Source organism: Lissotriton vulgaris, chromosome 4_1 (assembly GCF_964263255.1).
Source record: "Lissotriton vulgaris chromosome 4_1, aLisVul1.2, whole genome shotgun sequence".
Taxonomy (NCBI): domain Eukaryota; kingdom Metazoa; phylum Chordata; class Amphibia; order Caudata; family Salamandridae; genus Lissotriton; species Lissotriton vulgaris.
In genome coordinates, this window is record NC_141691.1 from 1,039,476,801 (window position 1) to 1,039,499,974 (window position 23,174).

At 43.9% G+C, this 23,174-nt stretch overlaps 1 protein-coding gene and 1 long non-coding RNA gene across 2 annotated transcripts in view; one reads left to right on the top strand and one right to left on the bottom strand.

Moving 5' to 3' along the window:
- ADCY2 (adenylate cyclase 2) overlaps window positions 1-23,174 on the bottom strand; it is a 3,890,318-nt gene that overhangs the window by 131,011 nt on the left and 3,736,133 nt on the right. The window lies entirely within an intron of this gene.
- Window positions 16,793-23,174, top strand: part of LOC147722838 (uncharacterized) — a 33,450-nt gene continuing 27,068 nt past the window's right edge. Inside the window, exon 1 of the long non-coding RNA XR_015309891.1 lies at window positions 16,793-16,906. This is a non-coding gene — a long non-coding RNA (uncharacterized LOC147722838). The remainder of the gene's footprint in view (window positions 16,907-23,174) is intronic.

The window sequence follows — 23,174 nt, forward strand, 5'->3', positions numbered from 1 at the left end:
AGTCAGTGTGCCTCTTTTTCTGAAGGAGGGATGTGAATGTATTTTACAACTGGAAGCCCCGCGCCAGCCTCACTGACCACCCTTCTAGGTCCCGGTTCAAGTTGCGAGGCAATTCGTGTTTGGACATTAATTGTTAGAACCGGGCCGGCTTGCCCACTGGGATTGCTGTTCCAGTCTGTGGCGAGTGGGGAGCTGAAGGAAAGATTTCTGGATGCTGCGAGCTGGGGCTGTAATTCCAAAGTGAGTGGAGAACTGAAATAATGAACTGTGCAATTGGGCTGACTATGTTACAGCGCTTGGGGATTGACAAGAAAAGAGGAAAGTTACACGCAAATTGAAGCGCTTCCCTTTTAAATATGTCACTCTTTTCCCCCTGCGCTCTCTGCAAAAAATACGGCCTGCAGTGATTAAATGCATCACGTGGGTCATTTGAAAGTCAGAGACTCCTCCCGTGATCAAGGCTTGCAGAAGCAGAAACGTTGGGAAAAGGACGCCTAATGCCCTCGTGCTGTTCCACATATTAAAGGACATTACAGCAATCCAGCCAGAGTCAGTGTGCCTCTTTTTCTGAAGGAGGGATGTGAATGTATTTTACAACTGGAAGCCCCGCGCCAGCCTCACTGACCACCCTTCTAGGTCCCGGTTCAAGTTGCGAGGCAATTCGTGTTTGGATATATATATATATATATATATATATGTAAAGGAATCCCAGCCTGTCGATGAGTGACAGGCAGCAGCAGGGTGCAGACCTCGAAGCGCCACGACAGACAACCAGAAGTAGAGCTCACAGATAGTACAAACTCAAGTGAGTAGCAGGTTCAAACGTTTATTGAAAAGTAACGCGTTTCACTCCACTGGGGAGCTTGTTCACACAAATGCACTCAGAGAAAAGTGAAGAAATATATACAAGGTGTGGGAGGGGCTTGATTGGGGAAAAGACACGCCCAAAAGTAAAACAGAAAATAAAGCAACAGTGTCAGAATTTTTAACATGTTAAATTCACATGAAAAGCAGCATGTACCACGCATGATTACATATTTAGAATAGTGATCAGAGCAATCTGAGAATGGTATATAGTAAAATACTGACATGATCAAAAAGAGCGTTTTAAAAAAAGTGAGAGGATGTGGCTGGGTAATGAAAATATATGAGAAAGCAGCATAGCAAGTGTCGCGACATAGTGCCTATATTGTGCTTCGCAAGAACGATAACAGCCAACCACAGAGTAGGAGAACGCTAAAGACAATCAAGGCATAGTGCCTGAAAAATCCAGCAGTACACAAGTTTCTCAGACACGGAGAAAAAGTCATCACAATAAAGAATAAATGTTCATGGCACAAGTGAAAATACTGCAAGAGACATGTGAGTCAAATTGTAAAGGATGAGGAAAACACAATAAATTAAAAAGAAGTGAAAAAATAAAAGAAGATGCAAGAGCCCAACCACAAATGTGAAAACTAAAAAGTTTCAAAAAAGGAAAAACAACAGAACACATAGTCAATATATCGACATCATATGAAAATTGAAACAATGGCAAAAAATCCTAGTCAGAACAAATTAGAGCAAGAATCATGACTATAGGGTAACGCCATACTAAACATCTGGCAATAGGCCAGAGACAATAAATGACGCCTAGACTGAGCAAGAGACGGAAAAACCAAAAAATTAGAAAATTCTACAGAGACCAGACCACCAAAACTGTAAGGTTAGTGTATTACAGGAAGCTTTTCAGATCTTCCGTCAAGTTAAGACCGTTAGGGGCTTTGGTGTCAAGGGACAGAATGAGTTGGGATTCCCGCTGTCTGAGCAGTTTTTCACGGTCCCCACCCCGGCTGGGTTGAGGCACTGAACAAAGAACCGTGTATTGTAGGTCCCTAAGTTTCTTGTTGTGGACTGCTCCGAAATGCCTAGCCACAGGGTAACTGCTGTCGCTATTGACAATGGCCCTTATGTGCTGCAATATTCTTTGATGGACAGGCAGCTTGGTACTGCCTATGTATTCCAAGTCACATGTACACCTGAGCTTATAGACCACAAACTCAGATCTACACGTGAGATGTTCCCTGATGGGGATGGGCGTGTTACTGAATGCTGTAACATAGTGACTGGCATTCATGGCAAAGTTGCAAGCACGGCAGGAGGTGCATTTAAAAAAGCCCATTTTGGTGGTTTTGGTGAGTTTGGGAGGATTTTCAGGTGCAATCCTATCAAGCGCATCGCGCATGGATGGCGCACGCCGGAACGTAATGGTGGGTGTTTCACTAAGCATTGGACCTAGAACAGGGTCTGTCAGAATGATGGGCCATTCCGTGCCAATAATGCACCTGATTTTGTGCTCCTGTGAGCTAAAAGTAGTTATGAGCCTGACTGTACGCTGGGAATCATCTTGGTTGTCATTAGTGTCAGTGATACGGTGCTCCCTGGGCTTAAGTAGTGTGGCCCTGTCTAGTGATGAAGCTTTAGCCAAAGCTTGATCAAGTATTGCTCTTGAGTACCCTCTTTGCAGGAAGCGTTGTTTAGATTCTTCGAGGCACATTGCCAAGGAATCAGGGTCACTGCAGATTCTGTGAATACGAATAAATTCGCCAAACGGGATACTGCGGATGGTATGAGCAGGATGGGAGCTACGTGCGTGCAAGATGGAATTTCCCGCCGTACTCTTGCGATGTAGTTTGGTCATGAGGGTATTGTCCCTGATGAACAGCTGTACATCCAAAAACTCAGCTTCAGTGCTGCTAAGGTTAGCAGTGAATTTCAGATTTAAGGTGTTATCATTGCAATCTGATACAAATGAGAGGGCTTGGTCTTGGGTGCCCTTCCAGATGATGCAAATGTCGTCGATGTAACGCCAGTAATGCGCGATACACGGCGACCAGTGCGCATGTGTGGTTCTGAGCTCGTGCTCCTCCCACCAACCCACATGAAGACATGAATAGCTGGGGGAAAAGCACGAGCCCATAGCCACACCGCGTAATTGCTGATAGGTGTTGTTTTTGAAGCGGAAATAGTTGGAGGTCAGGCAAAGTTTGATCATAGCAATCAACATGGAATTGTGTTCCCTGAAACAAATGGCACGTGTGTTAAGGTAATATTGACATGCATTTACACCATGCTGATGATTGATAGAGGTGTAGAGGGATTCGATGTCTAGGATCAAAAACAAATAGTCACTGCACCAAACAATATTACCAATCTTGGTCAAAAAGTCTGTAGTGTCCTTTAAAAAAGAAGGGAGACTCGCCACATGGGGCTGGAGAAAGAAGTCAACATATTTGGAAATATTTTCCGTCATACTCCCAATAGCCGATATGATGGGTCGACCAGGTGTAGGGGTAACAAGTTTGTGCACTTTAGGCAGAAAGTACAAATAGGGTGTCACAGGATGGTCTCTAGATAGGAAGTTACATTCATCCTTAGTGAGGAGACTCAATCTTTTCCAGGAGCTCAATTGTTTGCGTATCAAGTTGTGATTCTGAACCATGGCAAACTGTGATGAAAGGGTATAGCAAGTAGTGTCCGATAAGTGTCTTTCTGCTTCCGCAATGTAATCTGTGGTTTTCCAAAGAACAGTGTTCCCACCCTTGTCAGCACTTTTGATAATTACATTGTTATCTGATTGCAGTTTGTTGATGAGCAAATTATATTGTTGGTCATTATATTTTAGTTGTTTCCGTTGCGTCATGATTGACCTGTTTAGAGCTTTCAGTTCAATAATAACACGGTCGCTGAAGATGTCAACAGCATCACGAGGCATGAGAGGAAAAAATGTAGACTTGGGTTTGAAGGGCGTCGTCACTGATCGGTTCACATTAAACACTTGACTGACAGTTGGCGTGGTTTGAGACGTACCCTCAAATGCTAAGTCGTAAAGGTCTTGCAACCCAGCATTGTCATTTACCTGGAGTTGAGGTGCCATGTTAGAAGGAGTTTCCGTAGCCCCACTTTGTTTGCGCTTGGCCTCCAATTTGAAGTATTTAATGAGTTTAATTTTTCTCACAAACTTGTACAGATCGATCCGGGTTTGATAGTAAGAGAATTTATTGGGCGGGCAGAATGACAGTCCCAGAGACAAAAGCTGTTCTTCCGCCTTGGTAAGAACAGTATCTGATAAGTTGATGACGGTATTGTCCACAGGGCAAGTTATCTGCGCCAGTTCTTGCTTGTTTTTACCTGCGAGGTATTTCTTTTTGTGGTGCTTCCGCCTTGAGCGCCTGCGCTGGCTGGCTGATTGCCGGCTTGGTTTTGAGGATTCCGGGAGCGCAGGGAGTAGCGCCGGTCCTCGTTTACAAAACCCAGTTCCTCTACTACAGTATAGTTTATGTCAGGGTCTAGAGCTGCAGATGTTGAGGCGCCCTCGTCTTCGCTGTTCGAGGTTAGTGAGTTAATTGATATTGTGTCACTGTTGTCGATTGGAATACCAGAGCCTTGATTGATTGTAACTGTTTTGCCGCTTGGTGTTTTGCTACTTTTAGATAGTGCTTTGCGCTTCAAGTTATCGTATTTTCTTGAGAAGGTAAATATCCTTCCAGTAGCGTAGTCGTGCTTGTCCCTCGCGAATTTAGTTACTTTGCGCTCCATTATGCTGTCTTCCAATTTCTTTATGCGGATATCGATCTCCGCTTTACTCTTGGCTATGAAGTCTGTTTCTCCAGTAGCCTCCAACAGTGCCAGTGTTTTGTCTATTTCAACTAAAAGTTTATCACTGTATGATTCAGCGTATTTGATTAGGATGTTGACCATATTCATAGAACTTTGTAGGCTGTTGTCCGCCCATTCTTGTAGCATTTGAGGGTCAGGGTTTTCATAAGTTGGAACTGTAAGGATTCTTAGGCCCCTGGGAACTCTGTTTGCATCCCGGTATTTTTCAAGAGATTTCTTCTCCCACCACTTGGCGAGTTCACTTCTTAGTAGTTTTTCCAAACTCTTCAGCAGAGTCCTAGCCTCACTATTGGCAGTGATTGGTGTCGCCTCATCAGTTTTAGGAATGCTTGTTGAGAGGCTTTCAAATCGTGCCTCAGCAGTTGCTTCCCTGGTTTTGAGTGTGTCACTCGATAACATAGTAGTTGTGTTTAAATGCACAGTCACGTTTTATGTTGGGGACAGAATATGTAGCCCAATCCTGCTGTATAAGTGGAGCAAGCTGTCTTGACATATACGGCAAATCCCACGCCCCGCTGTGTAATGGACAAACAAGTATATGACAGATAGGCGGCAACACGGCAGTGGCGATCCGCAGGAATCGGCGCCTCGTGGCTCAGCCGAGAAAATCAATCAGCCGAACACACAAGCACCACGCCTGATCGGACACACTCACCTCGCAGAAGCCGGCGTAGATAACTGTCAAAGCGATGCAGTCCAGCGGGGGGGCACAGCAGAGCTGATTCTTTAGAATCCAAGAAGAGATGCGTTCCAGGCGAATGCAGGCAGCCGCGCCGCGCTGTGCCTCAGTCAGCGGGAGGGTCCACAAGCCAGAAGCAGCTAATCCCGGCAAACAGATGTAAAGGAATCCCAGCCTGTCGATGAGTGACAGGCAGCAGCAGGGTGCAGACCTCGAAGCGCCACGACAGACAACCAGAAGTAGAGCTCACAGATAGTACAAACTCAAGTGAGTAGCAGGTTCAAACGTTTATTGAAAAGTAACGCGTTTCACTCCACTGGGGAGCTTGTTCACACAAATGCACTCAGAGAAAAGTGAAGAAATATATACAAGGTGTGGGAGGGGCTTGATTGGGGAAAAGACACGCCCAAAAGTAAAACAGAAAATAAAGCAACAGTGTCAGAATTTTTAACATGTTAAATTCACATGAAAAGCAGCATGTACCACGCATGATTACATATTTAGAACAGTGATCAGAGCAATCTGAGAATGGTATATAGTAAAATACTGACATGATCAAAAAGAGCGTTTTAAAAAAAGTGAGAGGATGTGGCTGGGTAATGAAAATATATGAGAAAGCAGCATAGCAAGTATATATATATATATCCTGTTTGTCGCCTCTAGCACACAGGAATCGATTCTCACAAGAGACGATGCGTACCCAAAATCGTGCTGAATTTTTTTTATTCTGTTACTCGCCCAACACCGCCGCCATGACGCGTTTCGGTCCCTCTCGGACCTTGAACACATGACACATCACATGGGCAGATCTACACCTTTTAAAGTGACAGTGCAGTTACTAGTACAATAAATATGGATGACAGACTATGTTCTTGCTTGAATGCAGTTGTGACTGTAAAATACAGTACATAATGGAATCAACACTTTCAAAACTCCTGTGCAAATCTAGCTGTTATATACAGTACATTGAGAGTGCAAAAACGCCAAGTTCATGTGCAAACTGCGACCATAGTAAACATTCACAATAAATAAATATTTACAATGCCGGGCAAAACACATCAATAAATAATTATATTCATTTTTTATGATAAGAACCTCCCATCATTAAAATCAACCGATTAAAAGGAACTTTCTAAAATATATACATGATTTTAAAAAAATCTATGCTTAAAAAGTCCTCTACGGCTGCATCAATAATGAGTGTACAAAACCCGGGGTCTTAAGTCACATCTGTGACTAGCACATGAAAAAATAGCAGTAACCCATGCAGGAACATGGAGAGTAAATACTCAAAAATATAGCCCGATTGGGCATATTCAAAGTCATCCACAATTAATAGTGTTACTCAAAGTTGTGTATCCCCACCCTAAAACCAACATTTCCAAGTAAAAAAAAACAGTGAGAGTTTAAAATACTTTAAATGATTACTTTTGTGTGCGGCATCCTGACTTATTCATTGCAGATGGACCCACGAAGATATATACAGATTTTAAAAGAACCATAAATATTAAATATAGATTATAAAAACGTATGAAAATCTTCAGTGGAGTTCAAACCATTCGGACTCTTGGTGTCCATCTCAAGAATATATTTGGTTTCTAGTCTTCTTAATCTAGCATTTCTGTCACCTCCACGCCTCAAGGGGGGAATACAGTCTACCACATAGTATTTCAACAGATCAGGATCCTTTGCATGTACTGCTGAAAAATGGCGAGCCACAGGATATGACTCATCCCCATTTTTAATTGCACGAAGATGTTGTAAAACTCTCTTGTGGCACTGGGGTCTAGTACTCCCTACATATTTTAAGCCACAAGGGCACTCCAAAACATATATCGCAAATTCGGTTTTGCACATGAGTTTTTTATCAATTTTCATAGGTGTACTGTGAAAGGGGCTCAAATATTCTGTTTTATTTATGCCTTGTCTGCATGCTTTACACGTAGCACACTTGATGAATCCTTTGCTCTTCATCAACCAGTCTGGAAAAGATTTAATTTCAGGACTACTGGATACCAGTGTGTTGCTCATGGAACTGGCCCTCCTAAAAGTCAGGTTGGGAGAACGTGTTAGTTTCTTGCCCAGAGCAGGATCATTCTTGATCAGTGGCCAATTCCTGGTAATACTTCTCCTAATGGCCTGATGCTGATCACTATACGTCAGTATAAGTCTCAGGGGTTGTTCATCAATAGGAATGTCTTTGGTTGTCCATCTAGTCACCAATGCCTGTGTTCTACTTTGTGCATTGGCTCTTCTGGTCGCTTTGTCAATGACATTAGGACTGTACCCTCTTTCTATAAATCTCATACGACATTCCTTCTGTGCCTTGAGACAATCTGTCTCCATGCTACAGATTCTTCTGATCTGCAGCATCTCCCCATAAGGGATGCTGCGGATCAGATGAGCCGGATGGTTGCTATCTGCATGCAGTACAGAATTGCCCGCCGTGCTTTTCCTGTGCAATCTAGTGTTAAGAGAGTTCTCAAACACAAATAACTCAACATCAAGGAATACAACAGAGGTCCTACTAATGTGGCTGGTAAATTGTAAGTTCATATTGTTGATATTCAGCGAGTTGACAAAATTCTGTGCCTCATTCTCAGTCCCTTTCCAAATGAACAATAAATCGTCAATGTATCTAAACATATGAGCTACCTGATTATTGACAAATACAAGATTCTAATCTAGCAATGTCTGTCTTTCCCATAACCCCATGTGTAAGCAGGCATAGCTAGGGGAAAAACATGCCCCCATAGCTACGCCTCTGATTTGCTGATATACCTGTTTGGAAAAAAAGAAATAATTATTCTCAAGACACATGGTAATAATTGCTATCAGCATTTTGTTATGTTCCAGGTAGCACATAGGACGCTTCTGGAGAAAATAATCCACAGCTTTTATATATATGCTAGTATATATATATATATATATATAAATATACTAGCAGCCCGCCCGACGTTGTCCGGGGCAGAAGGGGCTGGGGGCTGCACCGCTGCAGGAGACGTGCAGCAGAGCGGCCATCAGCGGGAGCAGCAGAGTGTACATACCAGCTCCCGGGTCGCCGCTCCTCCCTGCATGTCGGGTGTGTGTCCCTTGCTCCTTCCTGCGCTCCCACCAGCATCGCCGCTCCTTCCCGTGCTGGGCACTCCAATGTTGTGTGTCGGTCCCGCGCCACCGCTCCTCTCCGCATGTAGTGTTTTGTTCCCTTGCTCCTTCCTGCGCTCCGGTCCGGACAGCGAACGTCGCGTTGACGTGACGTCACACCCACACGCCATTGCGCCTCTCGCATGCGTTGTGACGATGCCAAACGCCACGCGCAATCACTGTATCCATACGCCCATACGGACTACTTTTCCCCTAACGTCCCCCCTTCTAATGTATATGGTGTGGTTTTCTATAGCCTATGTCCATCTCCTGGACATCCCCTTTCCAACGCTGTATTGGGTGTTGTGATTGGTGTTGTACATTTCGAGTTTACCTGGCTCAAAGGACACAGTTCTCTCTTTATAATAGTAGTATAGATATGTCTCAAACTTCTCCCTTTCAAAGAGAATTAGCCGCACACCACATCGTTGTCTCATTCATTTTAATAATGGTACAGCATCTGCAAAGTCCTGACATGTTTCGGTCTCTATTGACCTTTCTTGAAGGAACGCCGTTGAACTCATGATCCTGAGCAGGCAACCGGCAAGTTGATTACACAAGTTTTTTTAAGATATTTGCCCTCTAGTGGACACCCTGGTGGGTTTGACATCTTGCATGCCGGTACTTGCGGTTTTGGCTGCCCCTTGCTTTTAATCTCTCCAGTAGGTGATGTCATGAAATTATATCTCTTGGCTGTTGCAGTTTGTATATATATTTTAATACCACCAGGCAACCCCAAAATTACCCTTTGTACCAGTGCCAATAACCATACGCCCTTAAAATTCTAAAATTACCCCTACCACCCTAATACCCATACCCCCTAAACCCTAAAATTACCCTTAGCACCCAATAACCCAAACCAACCCTCAACCCTAAAATTACCCTTTCTACCCAAAACCCTAAAACTTAAAATTACCCTTGGCACCACAAAACACAAATCTGTCCTGAGCCCTAAAATTACACTGGGCACCCCAAAACCCAAACCCACCCTGAATGCTAAAATTAGCCTTGGCAATCCAAAACATATAGCCACCCTGAACCCTGAAATTAATCGTGGCACCCCAAACTTATACCCCTACACCCCAAATCCCAAACCCACCCTAAACCTTATACTTACCTTATACTTACATGTAAAACACATATGCTTTTACCATTCATGCCTATACAACGAAACTCGTTGTTAAGGCATGCGTGGTAAAGGTATATGCATTGCAATGCGATACCTTGTAATAGGATTGCGATGTAATGGTACTTGCGTTGTTGTGTTGGCATGCGTTGTAATGGAATGTGTTGTATTGGATTAGTTGTAATGGCTATTTCCCCTCTCAGGTGGCCGGTGATGTGGCTGCGGCTTGGGATGTTCAGGATGAGTTTGGCGGAAGTGTTCTTGATGTTCTGCAGTTTCTTTTGGAGTTTCTGGGTGGTGCTGGCTAGAGTGCTGACAAGCTCGTGGGTGACAGTTTTCCTGTACTCACTTGGGACACACTGGAAGATCTTATGAAGTAGATGGAGCATGTGGAAATAGGAGGATGAAACAAAGTTGATTTGGTGGTTTATTGAGAGAGAGAAGTCTAGGAAGATGCCAAGGTTTCACACGTGGTCAGTGGGTGTGTGTCTGGGGGGTTCCAAGTGCTGCAGGCCCTCTCTGTCTGGGCCACCAAGAGTCATCTAAGGCAGAGGGGGTGGCAGCACTTGGGGGTGGATACCAGGTTGAGGACTTAGGTCTTGTTTGAGTTAGTTAAGCTTGAGGCAGCTGTCCTCTATCCTGCTGGCAACTGCATTTATCCTGTTGTGGAAGTTGCTCTTGGCAGCTGTGCGTTCTTCTGTGAGGGAGAGAGTCAGCTGGGTGTTATCAGCGTAGGAGACAACGTTGAGTCTGTGGTTCTTGACGATGGCTGCAAGTGGGGTCTGAAGAGCTTGGGGCTAAGGGAGGAGCCTTGAGGCCCTTTGCAGCTGATCTCTGTTCGTTTCGAGTTGAAGGGTGGAAGTCTTACTCTCTGTGTTCGGCCGGTGAGGAAGAAGCAGATCCATCCAGGGCTTTTTTCCGGATGCCTGCATTGTGGAATCTTGTGCAGAGGGTGTTGAAGGTGGCTCAGAGGTCCAGGAGGAAGGGGGAAGCTGTTTCCCATTGGTCAAGGCATTTGCTTTTAGGTTTGAAGCTCCAGATAGCTCCCTGGAACAGAAGGAGGCCTGATGGTCCTTTAACTTTGGCCTTTGTTATGGGCCTAGGTGAAATCTGATAAGCTGCTTCCCCCCTCCACTTGCACATTGCTACTCGGAATGAAAGCAGGCAACGTGCAGCAGTAGGCGCTGCTGAATGTGTCCTTTACAAATGGGGATTTTGGTTGGCTAAGGTATACACCTAAGCCAAGCAAGCAGTACCCACCACCACTCAGGTTAATTGAGATACACATGCAAGATTACCTGTGCTCCTCGTCTGGTAGCTTGGCGCAGAGGAGGTCTATCAAAGAAGCAATGTGTAAAGTATTTGTGCAACACCTAGTAAAGTAACACAGTGAAAGACAACGCACACAACTCCACACTAGATGTAGAAAAATAGGCCATCTTCATGTAATTAAAACCAGGCCTAACGGACAACAATCTAATCAGTCTATCAAGAGTTATGCCAGTAGTGACATTAATAGCTCATTAGCCTGTGGCATCACAATAATCGAGAACCTTTAAAGGAGTTACAATAATCCTCAAATGAGCCTACCAGCCGCCTCTGCCTTGGAAAGGTCTTCAATGCAGTGGGGGTTGAAATCTGCCTGCATGGGCCTTCGGGACAATACCTGCGGCTTGGAGTCACTGCTCTGGTTGTCGGCCGTCTCGCACACAGGGTCCAAGTGGTAGGAAGAGGAGTCGGGCTCTGGCATGGCCACAGGAGCAATGGCAGGTCTATGTCCCCATACTGCTGTGTTGGTGGGCTTCACACATGGAGCTCGTGTTGGTAAGAGGTACAGAGGCAGGCAGGACTGGCGTTCAGCCACAGTAGAGGCAGTTTTGTGAATCGCCGGCCCAAAGAGCGTGGAGAGAACGAGCTCAGATAATTGTGTTGCTAGGCAACCAGAACGCACCCATGCCACTCGGTGCTTCCGGCGCTGACTGAGGGTAAAGGTCTACACTGCTGCGGTATCTTCAAAAACAGCAATCTCGAGTACGACTAGTAGCAAAAGGTGACCGAGCGCCAACACAGCAGGCGCTAGACTATGTGAGTGTGTCTGGTGGCCTAATAACATAGAAATAGCCCTGATTCTTCCATAACAGGAGGAAAGCCAACAAGTTCTTGGGAACTTGTAGGATATAGAGGCCCAGTTGTCCCTCATTGCAGAGGTAGCAGGGAGCAGACCAACACAGCAGAGTGCATAGGCTGTCACTCCGGGCATACAACAATCAGCAGGCAGAAGGCCACTACAGCAAAGCAAGTGACAAAGGGGCAGTCCTTCCTAGCAGCGGAGTACCTCATAGTTGCAGAGTCTCCTCCAGACCCCAAAGTGGACTAATTTGGGGATGTCACAGGTCCAGTACTACTACCAAAATGTATCTTTGAAGTGGGGGAGACAACAAAAGACGGCTGTCTTTGATCCTCAAAAGGCCTCTGCCCTTTCTTCTCTGGTTCCAGGCAGACTACAGGTGGTTATGCAGCTATTTGTGTTATTATTATTAGGGAGTTTTGTAAAGCGCCTGGTTTACGCCCAAGGCGTGTCCCCGCGCTGTGGTAGGTAGGGTGTCCGTGAGCAGTCAACAGTAATTAGCGTCTGAAGAGATAGGTCTTAAGTTTTCGCCTGAACAGGGTTTCCGAGAACTCCATGCGTAGTTCCATCGGCAGCTCATTCCACCGCTTAGCGGCCAGGTATCTGAATGATCTACCCCCCATTCGTGTTTTCTTTATTTTGGGGATTTTCAGAAGACCTGTGCAAGACGAGCGCAGGCTCCTGGTGGGCTCATACCAGGTGACCAGACTTTGTAATGGGGCAGGGGCTTTTCCTCTCAGAATGCGGTGGCATGTGGCCAAAGCCCTGAATTCCACCCTACTCCTAACCGGAAGCCAGTGCAACTCCTGGAGCGCTGCCCTGGAGGGGGATCTTCTAGGAAGCCTCAAAACAAGGCGAGCGGTAGCATTCTGCAACACCTGGAGGCGGTTTAAAACCTTTTCCGTTGCCCCCAGATACAGCAGATTGCTATAGTCCATGCGAGATGTAACTAACGCATGCACCAGCGTCCGTCAAGCATCAATGGGTAGGAAATCCAGGATCTTCCTCATGGTTTTTAGAATGCCGAAGCATGTCCCCACCACTCGACTAACCTGGGAGTCAAAAGCAAGATCCTCATCTAGCCATACACCCAGATTCTTTGCTTCATGACATGGAGCAGGTACCTCTCCCAGGCAGGGTGGCCACCATGCCGACGACCAGACAGGTGGACCCCCCCCCACCACGAGCACCTCTGTCTTGCTGCCATTAAGTTTTAGGCAGTTGGCGGACATCCAGGCTGCCAGTTCTTGCATGCAGACTCTGAACTTGTCCGCCATTAGACCAGGTGCGCGTGAGAGGGATACCACCAGCTGAGTGTCGTCAGCATAGGACACAAGACGTAGTCCGTGGCCTTCAACAATGGTCGCCAGCGGGGAGACATAAAGATTGAACAGGGTAGGGCTCAGGGACGAGCCCTGCGGCACTCCCTGGCCCAACCCAATCTCCCTAGAGTAACACTCTCCCTGGCGAACTTGGAAACACCTGCCTGTCAAGAAGGACCGGATCCATCCAAGCGCAGCTCCTGCCACCCCTCCATCATTCAGACACTGTAGCAGGGTGGAGTGAGCTACAGTGTCGAATGCTGCGCTTAGGTCCAAGAGGATCAGGGCCATGGTTTGGCCCTCATCCACTCCCTGTCGCAGAGCTTCCACTGCCATGAGCAATGCTGACTCCGTCGAATGGCAAGGACGGAAGCCAAATTGAGAGTCATGGAGTAGAGAAGCTTCTTCGACAAAACCCATTAGCTGGAGGTTCACGGTTTTTTCGGCAATCTTCGCCATATATGGCAGGAGGGAGATGGGGCGAAGATTGTCTAGCCTATCATAGCTAACATTGGGCTTTTTTTGAAGGGGGAGAACCACCGCTCGTTTCCAAGCATCCGGGACAGTATGAGTCTCGAATGAGAGATCCAGAAGACGACGGATATGAGGCTCCAAGACATGCAAACTGCCCATCAGGCGTCCAGGAGTGGTGGGATCACGAGGGGAGCCTGATTTAATTGACCCACAGGTCTGAACGAGTTTTTCAGTGGGTGGGGTTACGAATGTCGCTAGCACCCGTCGTTCATCACATGCCTTAGATACCTCTACCACCTCGGGGTCCATGTCAACCCTACTGGGGAAGGTTGAGTATATAGTAGCGACTTTGTTGGAAAAAAATTCCGCTACTCGGTTGCAATGGTCAACTGTACAGAGTTCCTCTGGGACTGCTGCAGGCTTTCCCACTGAGAGGGATTTGTATATTAGAAACAATTCTTTCGAGGAATTTTCGGCTTCCCCAATCCTAGTACCATAGTAGATTTTTTTGGCTTTTTTGATTAGTCCATGGTAATATCGCCTGCTAGAAACATAGTCCAATCTAGCTTGTGTGGCGAAATCAATTCTCCAGCGCCTTTCTGCCCGTTTACACTTGGATTTGGCCATACGGACTTCTTCACTAAACCAAGGTGCATTTTTCAGTGCGCGTCCCCCTGTTTTAATCTGGGCAAGCGGGGCTACGTGGTCTAGGGCGACTAGAATGCGTTGGTCCAAACTATCGTTAACAGTTTCCACATCCGTTCCCCTTAGTTCATCCCCCACCATAAGAGCTTCATTGAACCTGGCGAGTGAAAAATTGGCCCATTTCCGTCCAGGACGATGAAGTGCCACTTTTTCTAATACTTTAGCTCCCGGAATGGAGATCGAAAAGGGCGTCAGGAAATGATCCGACCAAGGGATGGGTACGGGGGCTAGAGCTTCCACTTGCCCCCAGTTGGCAAAAATAGGGTCCAGCAGGTGGCCCCGTTGATGGGTAGGGGATTCACCTACCAGCTCGAGCTGAAGGGCCCTCAGCTCCTTGCGAAGGTCCCCTGCTCCCCTATCAGTGGGGTCATCCAAATGTATATTGAGGTCACCCAGCACCAGGAACTTATCTGTGCGTAGGGCTACCTCTGTGGCACTTTCAATCAGACTTTCTGTAAATCTGGTTGAAGGGCCCGGTGGCCTATATATCAGGAGGCCCTTAACAGTGTATCTCCCGTTGACTTGGATGGAAAACGCGCCCGCCTCACTATCTGTAATCTCAATCTGCTCCAGAAGACAACATAAGCCCTCTCTCACAACAATGGCTATTCCTCCACCTCTACCTTTGGGTCTATCTAGCCGTACTAGGGTATAATCCTCCGGGATGGCTTCCAGGACCTCTGGGGCAGAGTCGCAGTCCAGCCATGTCTCAGTGAGAAAGAGTAGATCCCATTGTTGTTCTCTAAGGAGATAAAAGATATCCAGGCGATGCTTGCGCAGCGACCGAACATTCAACAAGCCACAGACCAATTTACGATGTTCTCTGATAGTGTGTATTGACAGGTCGAACTTGAACTGGCAGTGGCTGCACCCCGTGGTATCTTCCACGCTCATGCCATGTGAACACAGGTTACTGGCACACATCTTGCGATAGGATAGCAAGTCCGCTCTGCTCCACTGTATGTGTCCTGTAGGATGAGCAGGGGGCATGGCCCTGGGCCGAGGTCGGCCGCGGACGGGCGCAGACGGGCTTGACTTGAGCGCGACTTCGGCGCGCCTACGTCGCGCCCGCTGCGCTCGTCCGCTGCGCTGCCGAGAGTGCATCCGCTTTATAGGCCCCACAGCGAGTGCCTCAGGAGCACTAGACCGCTGACCGGTCTCCCCGCTCACCGGAAGTAGCCGTCTCGACCTTCCCCGCCCTCCGCACAATCGGTGCTAATCACCGTGTCGGACCGAGGCGGGAAGGAGGGGAGAGATCAGCCCAGAAGTCGGTGTCAGCAGGTAAGACAGCAAGCTATCGTGGCAAAAGTTAAAATTTAAAACTGGGAAGCCTTAATCGCTATCCCATCAAGCATGTGCAATTTGCCGTTTCCAGAAGTAAAAAAGCGCGTTAAAAGCTGCCTCAGCGCCGAGCACAGTGGCTGCAGACACTGCCACTGCCTCCTCACCACTGCGCACGCCGGCTCCTTCTGTGCCTTATAGGCCCCACAGCGAGTGCCTCAGGAGCACTAGACCGCTGACCGGTCTCCCCGCTCACCGGAAGTAGCCGTCTCGACCTTCCCCGCCCTCCGCACAATCGGTGCAAATCACCGTGTCGGACCGAGGCGGGAAGGAGGGGAGAGATCAGCCCAGAAGTCGGTGTCAGCAGGTAAGCCAGCAAGCTATCGTGGCAAAAGTTAAAATTTAAAACTGGGAAGCCTTAATCGCTATCCCATCAAGCATGTGCAATTTGCCGTTTCCAGAAGTAAAAAAGCGCGTTAAAAGCTGCCTCAGCACCGAGCACAGTGGCTGCAGACACTGCCACTGCCTACTCACCATAGGCATAGCCCTATTCAGGTGGAGGTGTCAGCCCCTCCCTCCTATTATGTTTAATGCAGTCTTATTGCAGTGCTATAATTTGACTTGATAATGTCAAAGCTTCCAAATGTTAAAAATATATACTTTTTTAAATTTTGAAGAGCGTTCACTTTTCACATTTGTAGTCCTGTCAAGTACCACTTATTAGTGGTCAGACTAGTGCTGGTATCCGCATTACCACACTAGAATGCTTTATTCATTCAAGCTATAGCACACCTTGGCCTTAACCACCTTGCATGATTTCTGAGTAGCTGCAATTAAGCAGCAAGCATGCTGACAGCAAGTGCATCGCGGTCGTGGAAAGCATGCAGTCTGTCCCACTTATTTTCTTGACACAATAAAATTTCGGCACTGTCTGGAAAAAATAAACACCAATATCTTGCCAAACTGGCATTCATTCACATAGATTCATGCTTAAACATGGGCATGCACTTCTTTGCAGAAACATGCAACTCTGCACAAAATTGCACACATCACCATTCTGGCAGAGACCCAGGAGCTCACTTTCACTCATGCACATTCCATTAAAAACCACCTGAATTTAATATTTTTATTTGTATTGTGTAAAACAGTATTGTACAGGAAGCAAATTTGCTTGAAACATTATATGAATGCAATGTAATTGCTGGTAATAATTCCTTGTTTTAATTCTTTGAGCACATGAAAAATTGGAGTTAAAACTGGTTGTGATGTAATCACATTCAAGATCAGTACAGAGAGATATCGAAAGGGGTCACATGGTGGTTCCGACTCTGTTGCAACAGGACATTGATCGAAACTCTGCTTCATGGTTCTTAATCTCAGGCCACAAGGTAGGACATGGTTCTCTATTTACGGCAAAGGTCCACACACATACTGCTGTATATGGGTGCCAACTGTGTAGTCTTTAGGTGTGGAGGCCTGTTTGTTTATCCTAGCAGAACAGTTCAGAGAGTATGAGCTTGTGGCAAGTTAAAAGTTCAAGGGTATCATTTTTTGCTTTTCATTATGAACTATGAAAATTCCAAAAATGTTGATTTTTAAATCTTTTATTATTTTATACACTTTCATTTATTTAACTGTGGCCTGATAATCCCTTACTATCCCTTAATGCTTCCCACTCCTAAAGCCTTTAAACCCCAAACTGCCCATAAATGCTATCCTTTCTTCATGCTTAAAAAAGTACTACTCTAATTCATAATAACCCTCTACTACTCCTTAGTGCTACCCTAAAATCCCCTAACTATCCCTTAACGCTAACTTTACTTGAATTATTAAGATGCATTGCTAGTCTCCCTCCCCTTTACCCCACCTCATTTTAAATGATCATGTCTGCTTTAGGAGGTTGATCCTTACCCCTGATCCCAGTACACTCACGTTTGCTCTATAATGCATGACATTTTATCATGTTTTAGGCCACTATTTATTTTCATTCTAGTGTTTTCAGTCGACAATATTTTTTACAGCAATTTTTTTCAGTCTACTTTTTTGCACACAATATTTTTACTGCACACAGGGTATGTACAGTGAGTAGATATATAAAATCGATCTAATGTGTTGTGACAGTTGTGACTGCTGTCCATTTAGTAATAGGATCAATGATAGGACTAGCACTGTCTATAGGCTGTAATTTTAGTCAGTCTTGTGTGTAAAATAGCTCCATTCATAATTGTGTAGAATATCAAAATGGTCTAACTGCAATGTTAAACTCTTAATTGAAAAAATATGCAATTATTTTGCTTTGTTGGGTACAGATGAGAACTGGATATATCAGAGATCTGCCTAGAACCCGTTTAAAGGGTATTGCTCAATTAGAGTCTCATGCTTTTTAAGACATTTTTCGATATGTTTTGTATTATTTGCCATCTAAAGTCAAGTCAAAATGTATAAGTACATCCTTTAAATTCTAGACAGATCACTAAATTGACATGCTCAAGCTTTTCAATCACCACTGATGTTGGGCATGCTATGGCACCTAGCCTCAAAGCTTACTCCATATTTTAATTATTAACAGGATCCCAGGAGGAATTCTGCAAATATTTACAAGGCTATACCGCTTGGGGAACTACTGTACGTGCTGCTGCAGTCGCATTCCTGGCAGACTGAGGATGGATGTAGATTAATAATTGCTGTTACTTGTGTGTGCATGACAATTCATATTAGTGTTTATTTAGTATTTTGTGTAATATCGTTTTTGTGTCTTCAACTGAGGGAATATTTGAAAACAGGCTAGGTTTTCTATTTCCAGTCTGATATATTGCTGGACACAATGAACACAGCTGACAGTTTACTCATAAACCCATTTTTGGGTGGGACACATACAGATAAACTGCAAGTGAAAACATTAGGAGCTAATAAACGTCAAATTAAAATTGAGCAATCTACAAAAGATAGGGGAAAGGGGTACACACGTCGGTTTACCAGTACATGGTATGATAGAATGGAATGGCTTACTGGTAGCGCTTCTAAAAATGCTTTGTTCTGTTTCCCATGCTTACTCTTTGGAGGTGAAGTTACCTGGACAAAAAAGGAGTTACTGACCTAAAGCATCTGGCTGAAAAAATAAAAAAACATGATTCCTGTAAATCCCATTTGACAAATATGTTGAAATTATCTCTTTTTGGAAAATCGGACATTGTGCAGCAATTGAACGAAGCATACCGTGTGGAAGTAAGAAAATATAATACAGAAGTGGATAAAAACCGATACATTTTATCGAAATTGATTGACTGTATTCGATTTTGTGGTGCCTTTGAATTGGCATTACGAGGCCATGATGAAACTGAAGAGTCTCTAAATCCTGGCGTGTTCAGGGGCCTTATTGATTTTGCCTCCAGCATTGACAGTGCTATGGAAACACATTTAAAAACAGCCACAGTGTTTACAGGCACTTCTAAAACTATTCAAAATGAATTGCTGGACTGCATGCTGGAAGTAATAAGAGACTATCAGCTAGATTCATCAAAGAAAAATGGGCTCGCAAAGGGCCAGATTCTGAGAATCTGGCTCTTTGCGAGGGCAATTTTTGCATTTGGGATTCATCATCCCAAATGCAAAAATCGCTAAAAAAGAATTTGCAAATTTGTGAGGATTAGCATTTAAGGAATCTCTATTAGAGATTCCTTAAATGCTATTCATGAAACATTTAAAAATTGCGATTTCGCAATTTAAGACCGCTATTTACCACAAAGTCAAACCTCGTGGTAAATAGCGAAAACTTAGAAAAATGCATTTAAATGCATTTTTCTAAGTTGCATGTTACACACACACATGTCCTTTGGACATGTGTGTGCGCAACACCAATGTACATTACATTTCAGGGGTGCTACAGGGTGTCCTTTGGACACCCTCTGGCACCCTTGAAATTGCTTCCTCATTTGCGATTAGCTAATTGCTAATCGCAAATAAGGAATAACTCCCCATTCATTCCTATGGGCCTTTAGGCCCATAGGAATGAATGGGGAGTTATTCCTTATTTGCGATTAGCAATTTGCTAATCGCAAATAAGGAATGTGTAGGAATCGCAATTTATTTAGCGATTCCTACATGAATCCCGTTTTGCAAGTCCTTAATAGCGATTCCTTAATAATCGCTATTAGGGCTCGCAAATCGGGACTTTGATGAATCTAGCTGATAATTACACAGCAGTTGAGAACCACTGATTATGTAGCTATCCAAGCTGATGATACAACTGTTGTCTCTATGAAGACACAGTCAGTCCTGGTCTTCTGCTACATTGATGGAAATTACAAGGTAGCTAAAAAATGTATTGTTTCACACATCTAAAAGACTCGTCTGCAGAAACAATTGCCTTAGCCATTTTTAATGAATTAAACATTGTTTTCCCTGAGCAATGTGCTAAAGGAAAAGTAATTGCTCAAAGCTACGACGGTGCCAGTGTCATGCGTGGTGCAACAGGTGGGGTATAAAAGAAAATCAGGGATGTTTACCCAAAATAAACATTATATTCATTGCTATGCCCACCAACTTAACCTAATTATGGAACAGGCTTCCTCCAAAATATCTAGAGTTAAAATGTATTTTCAGAGATTGGCGGTATAACAGCATTTTTTGCACGTTCCCCCAAAAAGGACTGAAATTCTTGAACAGTTTCAAGAAGATTTCCAAGAGGGTCTGCAAATCGCTGGAACTTCAATATTCAAGCAATATTGATAATTTATGAATACAGAGACGATCTTCTTGAATGCATGTTAACCATTGCAAACAGTGGTGATTTTGAGTCAAATACTATATGTGAAGCTAACGGATTTAGTAGAACATTAGATGATAGAGAGTTTATATTCTTTCTGCTTCTTTTTTACCATATAATGCCCCAGGTAGACATTTTATATAATCAATTGCAAAAGTGAGACTTTGACACTGTATCTGTCCAGAAAGCTACTACAGACGTTGTGACAAGCATCACCAAAGTACGGGAATCCATTGGCAGTTTGGATTTTACACTGCCACAAGAATGTACATTTGTAAACCGGAGACTGCAAATAAATACTTTGTCCCAAGAAGCAAAAGAAGTCTGTGACATTATTGTGGTCCATGCCAGAGAGCGCTTTGATTTCACGAAGCATCTTGTAAGTGCAACACTATTGCGAAGTGATCTTTTGGAAAGACATGACAAATCTTTCCCAGCTGAGGCACTCGCAGAAACGCTAGAAGCCTATCCTATGTTCGACAAAACCAGATTGAGTACAGAACTTTCGGTCCTGTATGGAAGACGTGACTTCCGTCAAACTACTGGTGGTGCTATTTTTTTTTAGCTTTTTGTGTGAAAACAACTTAGGGAAATCCTTTTCTGAGTCTATAAAGCTTTTAAGGATTGTCATAACTACACCCATGACAACAGCAGAGTCTGAGCGATGTTTTTCCACACTAAAGAGGGTAAAAAAGTTTTTGCAAAACTCTATGACTCAAGCTAGACTTAATGCTTTGGCTATGATATCAATGGAAAAAAAGAGCTAATAAAAGAAATACCAGAATTCAACAAAAGAACAATCGAAAAGTTTGTTCATATTAAAGATCGACGAGCAAACTTTCTATATAAATAGAAAATATGAACCTGAGGTGTGATCATATTTTCAGTTGTTTATAGCTCGGTTTGTTTTGTTTGGTAACATTAGGAAGTAATGTTGGAAATGTACTTATTCCTATTTAATATTCATACAACTCCTGTACAATTGATATGCATTTATATATGTGTGGTTATGTATCTGTGAATTTATATATATATTTGTTTTCATATTTTATTATTATTTAAAATATTTTTGTTGTTAGTGTTTACTGATATGTTGGTTTGGAGGATATATGTCTTTATATGTACAACATTTAGTTATTTTCCTAATTTATTTGTATTTAACCATTTTCTTCTGTACTGACAGGGACAAGAACCCTTCTACCTGGGATTGACATGCAAAGTATTTAAATATTGGTTTTGAAAGTTCTTTAAAATGTGCATTTATTTATTTCCATAATTTCGTTTTGTTTAACTTTTTCTGCTGTGCTAGCTGAAGGGCACAAGGACCTGAGAGTGGCATGCAAAGTATTTTTCTTTGTGTTTACAAATATCATATTGGTTTTGAAGGGATATTTCTTACAATATACATTTATTCATTTTCATATTTTATTTTTATGTAGCCATTTTCTACTGTACTGACAGGCACAAGGGCGTGAGAGTGGCATGCAAAGTATTTAAAAATAAAGTAAAAAGTTTTTACCTAGCCTGCTTATACATATAAAGTTTTTGTTCTTTCTTTCTAAAATAACTGAAAGATTTGTAATGGATATTTCTTATATTTTAAGCAATGCATATTACACTAACATCATAACTTATTTTTATTTAGTGGTTTTCTAAAACACTGATAGACCCAAGGGCTTCAGAGAGCTATATGAACTATATAAGTACAATATTCCTAAAAATTACATGTTTGTTTCGAATGGATATTTCTTATACTTGTAGCTATTTAATATGCCATAAAGATTACTGGGCAATCAACATTGAATAACTGATGCAGGAAAGGAAGTGGCCAGCCTTCATTTTTGGTAGGAACAAAATTACAAGTATGTTTCTTTGTGGATGTTTATGCACCTATGTTAGGTGTTTTCCATTGGAATGGGTAGAGACAAAGCAGTCTTGCTTAGTACCTTAGCCCTCTTCAGAAGTCAGACTTGCTTGGCAACACAAAAATTCTCTGAAATAATGTATGAGTTTTCTTTTGTGAATGCCTAGAAGACCTGATTTTTCAGTCCATTTCTCACAGAAATAGTGCTGAAAATTGCACCAAAAATGACAATTTAAAAAGAAATTCTTCAGGCGAGAACCACCCCCCGAACCCCTCTTATTGCTGTCGGGCTCACTCCTGTACGTTGATTACTATTTCATACGCCTCACCAGTTTCAAATTCCACCAGCCGCCCCTGCCTAATATTCCATGTTTCTTGAGCCATCAACAGCAAGTCCAAGCCTTTTTAGGTGACAAAAAGTTGTTTTCTGAGATTTTATTAGCCCATAGTTAAAAAGCAATAAGTGTGCAGGGTGTAAGAAGTATAATCACTTCACAAACGTCTGTTGATCAAACAAAGGGAAGGCGACAGACACCTCTGTCAATGCCATGTCTGAAATACAAGAGCACGACTGTGACATAAATGACGATGAAGACGCAGAACACACTGACCACTCTGTTTTCATGATAGGCACTGCCTTGCAATCACAGCGCCACTTACCACAATGTCAGATACATGTTGGAGTACACCAAATACTGACCCCTGTGGCACAGGGGCATCCATCAATCTACTATCAATAGAAGCATACCAGACTCTACAGTCTACGCTCCCCCTCCAGAAAACAGGGATTACAGTGTTCACGTATGGACAGGACAAGCCTCTGCTCATTCGAGGAAAATTCTGAACACCAATCACTCACGAACATCAATCCATAGACTCACTAATCTATGTCACAGAGGAAGGACATGGCATGCTACTGGGATGCCTGACCTCTGAAGCACTGTGAACAGTTACATTTGCAGTCCACCAGAAAGGAGTATCACACATCTTGTCAGAATTCCCTGAAGTGTTTGAAGGTATTGGGTGC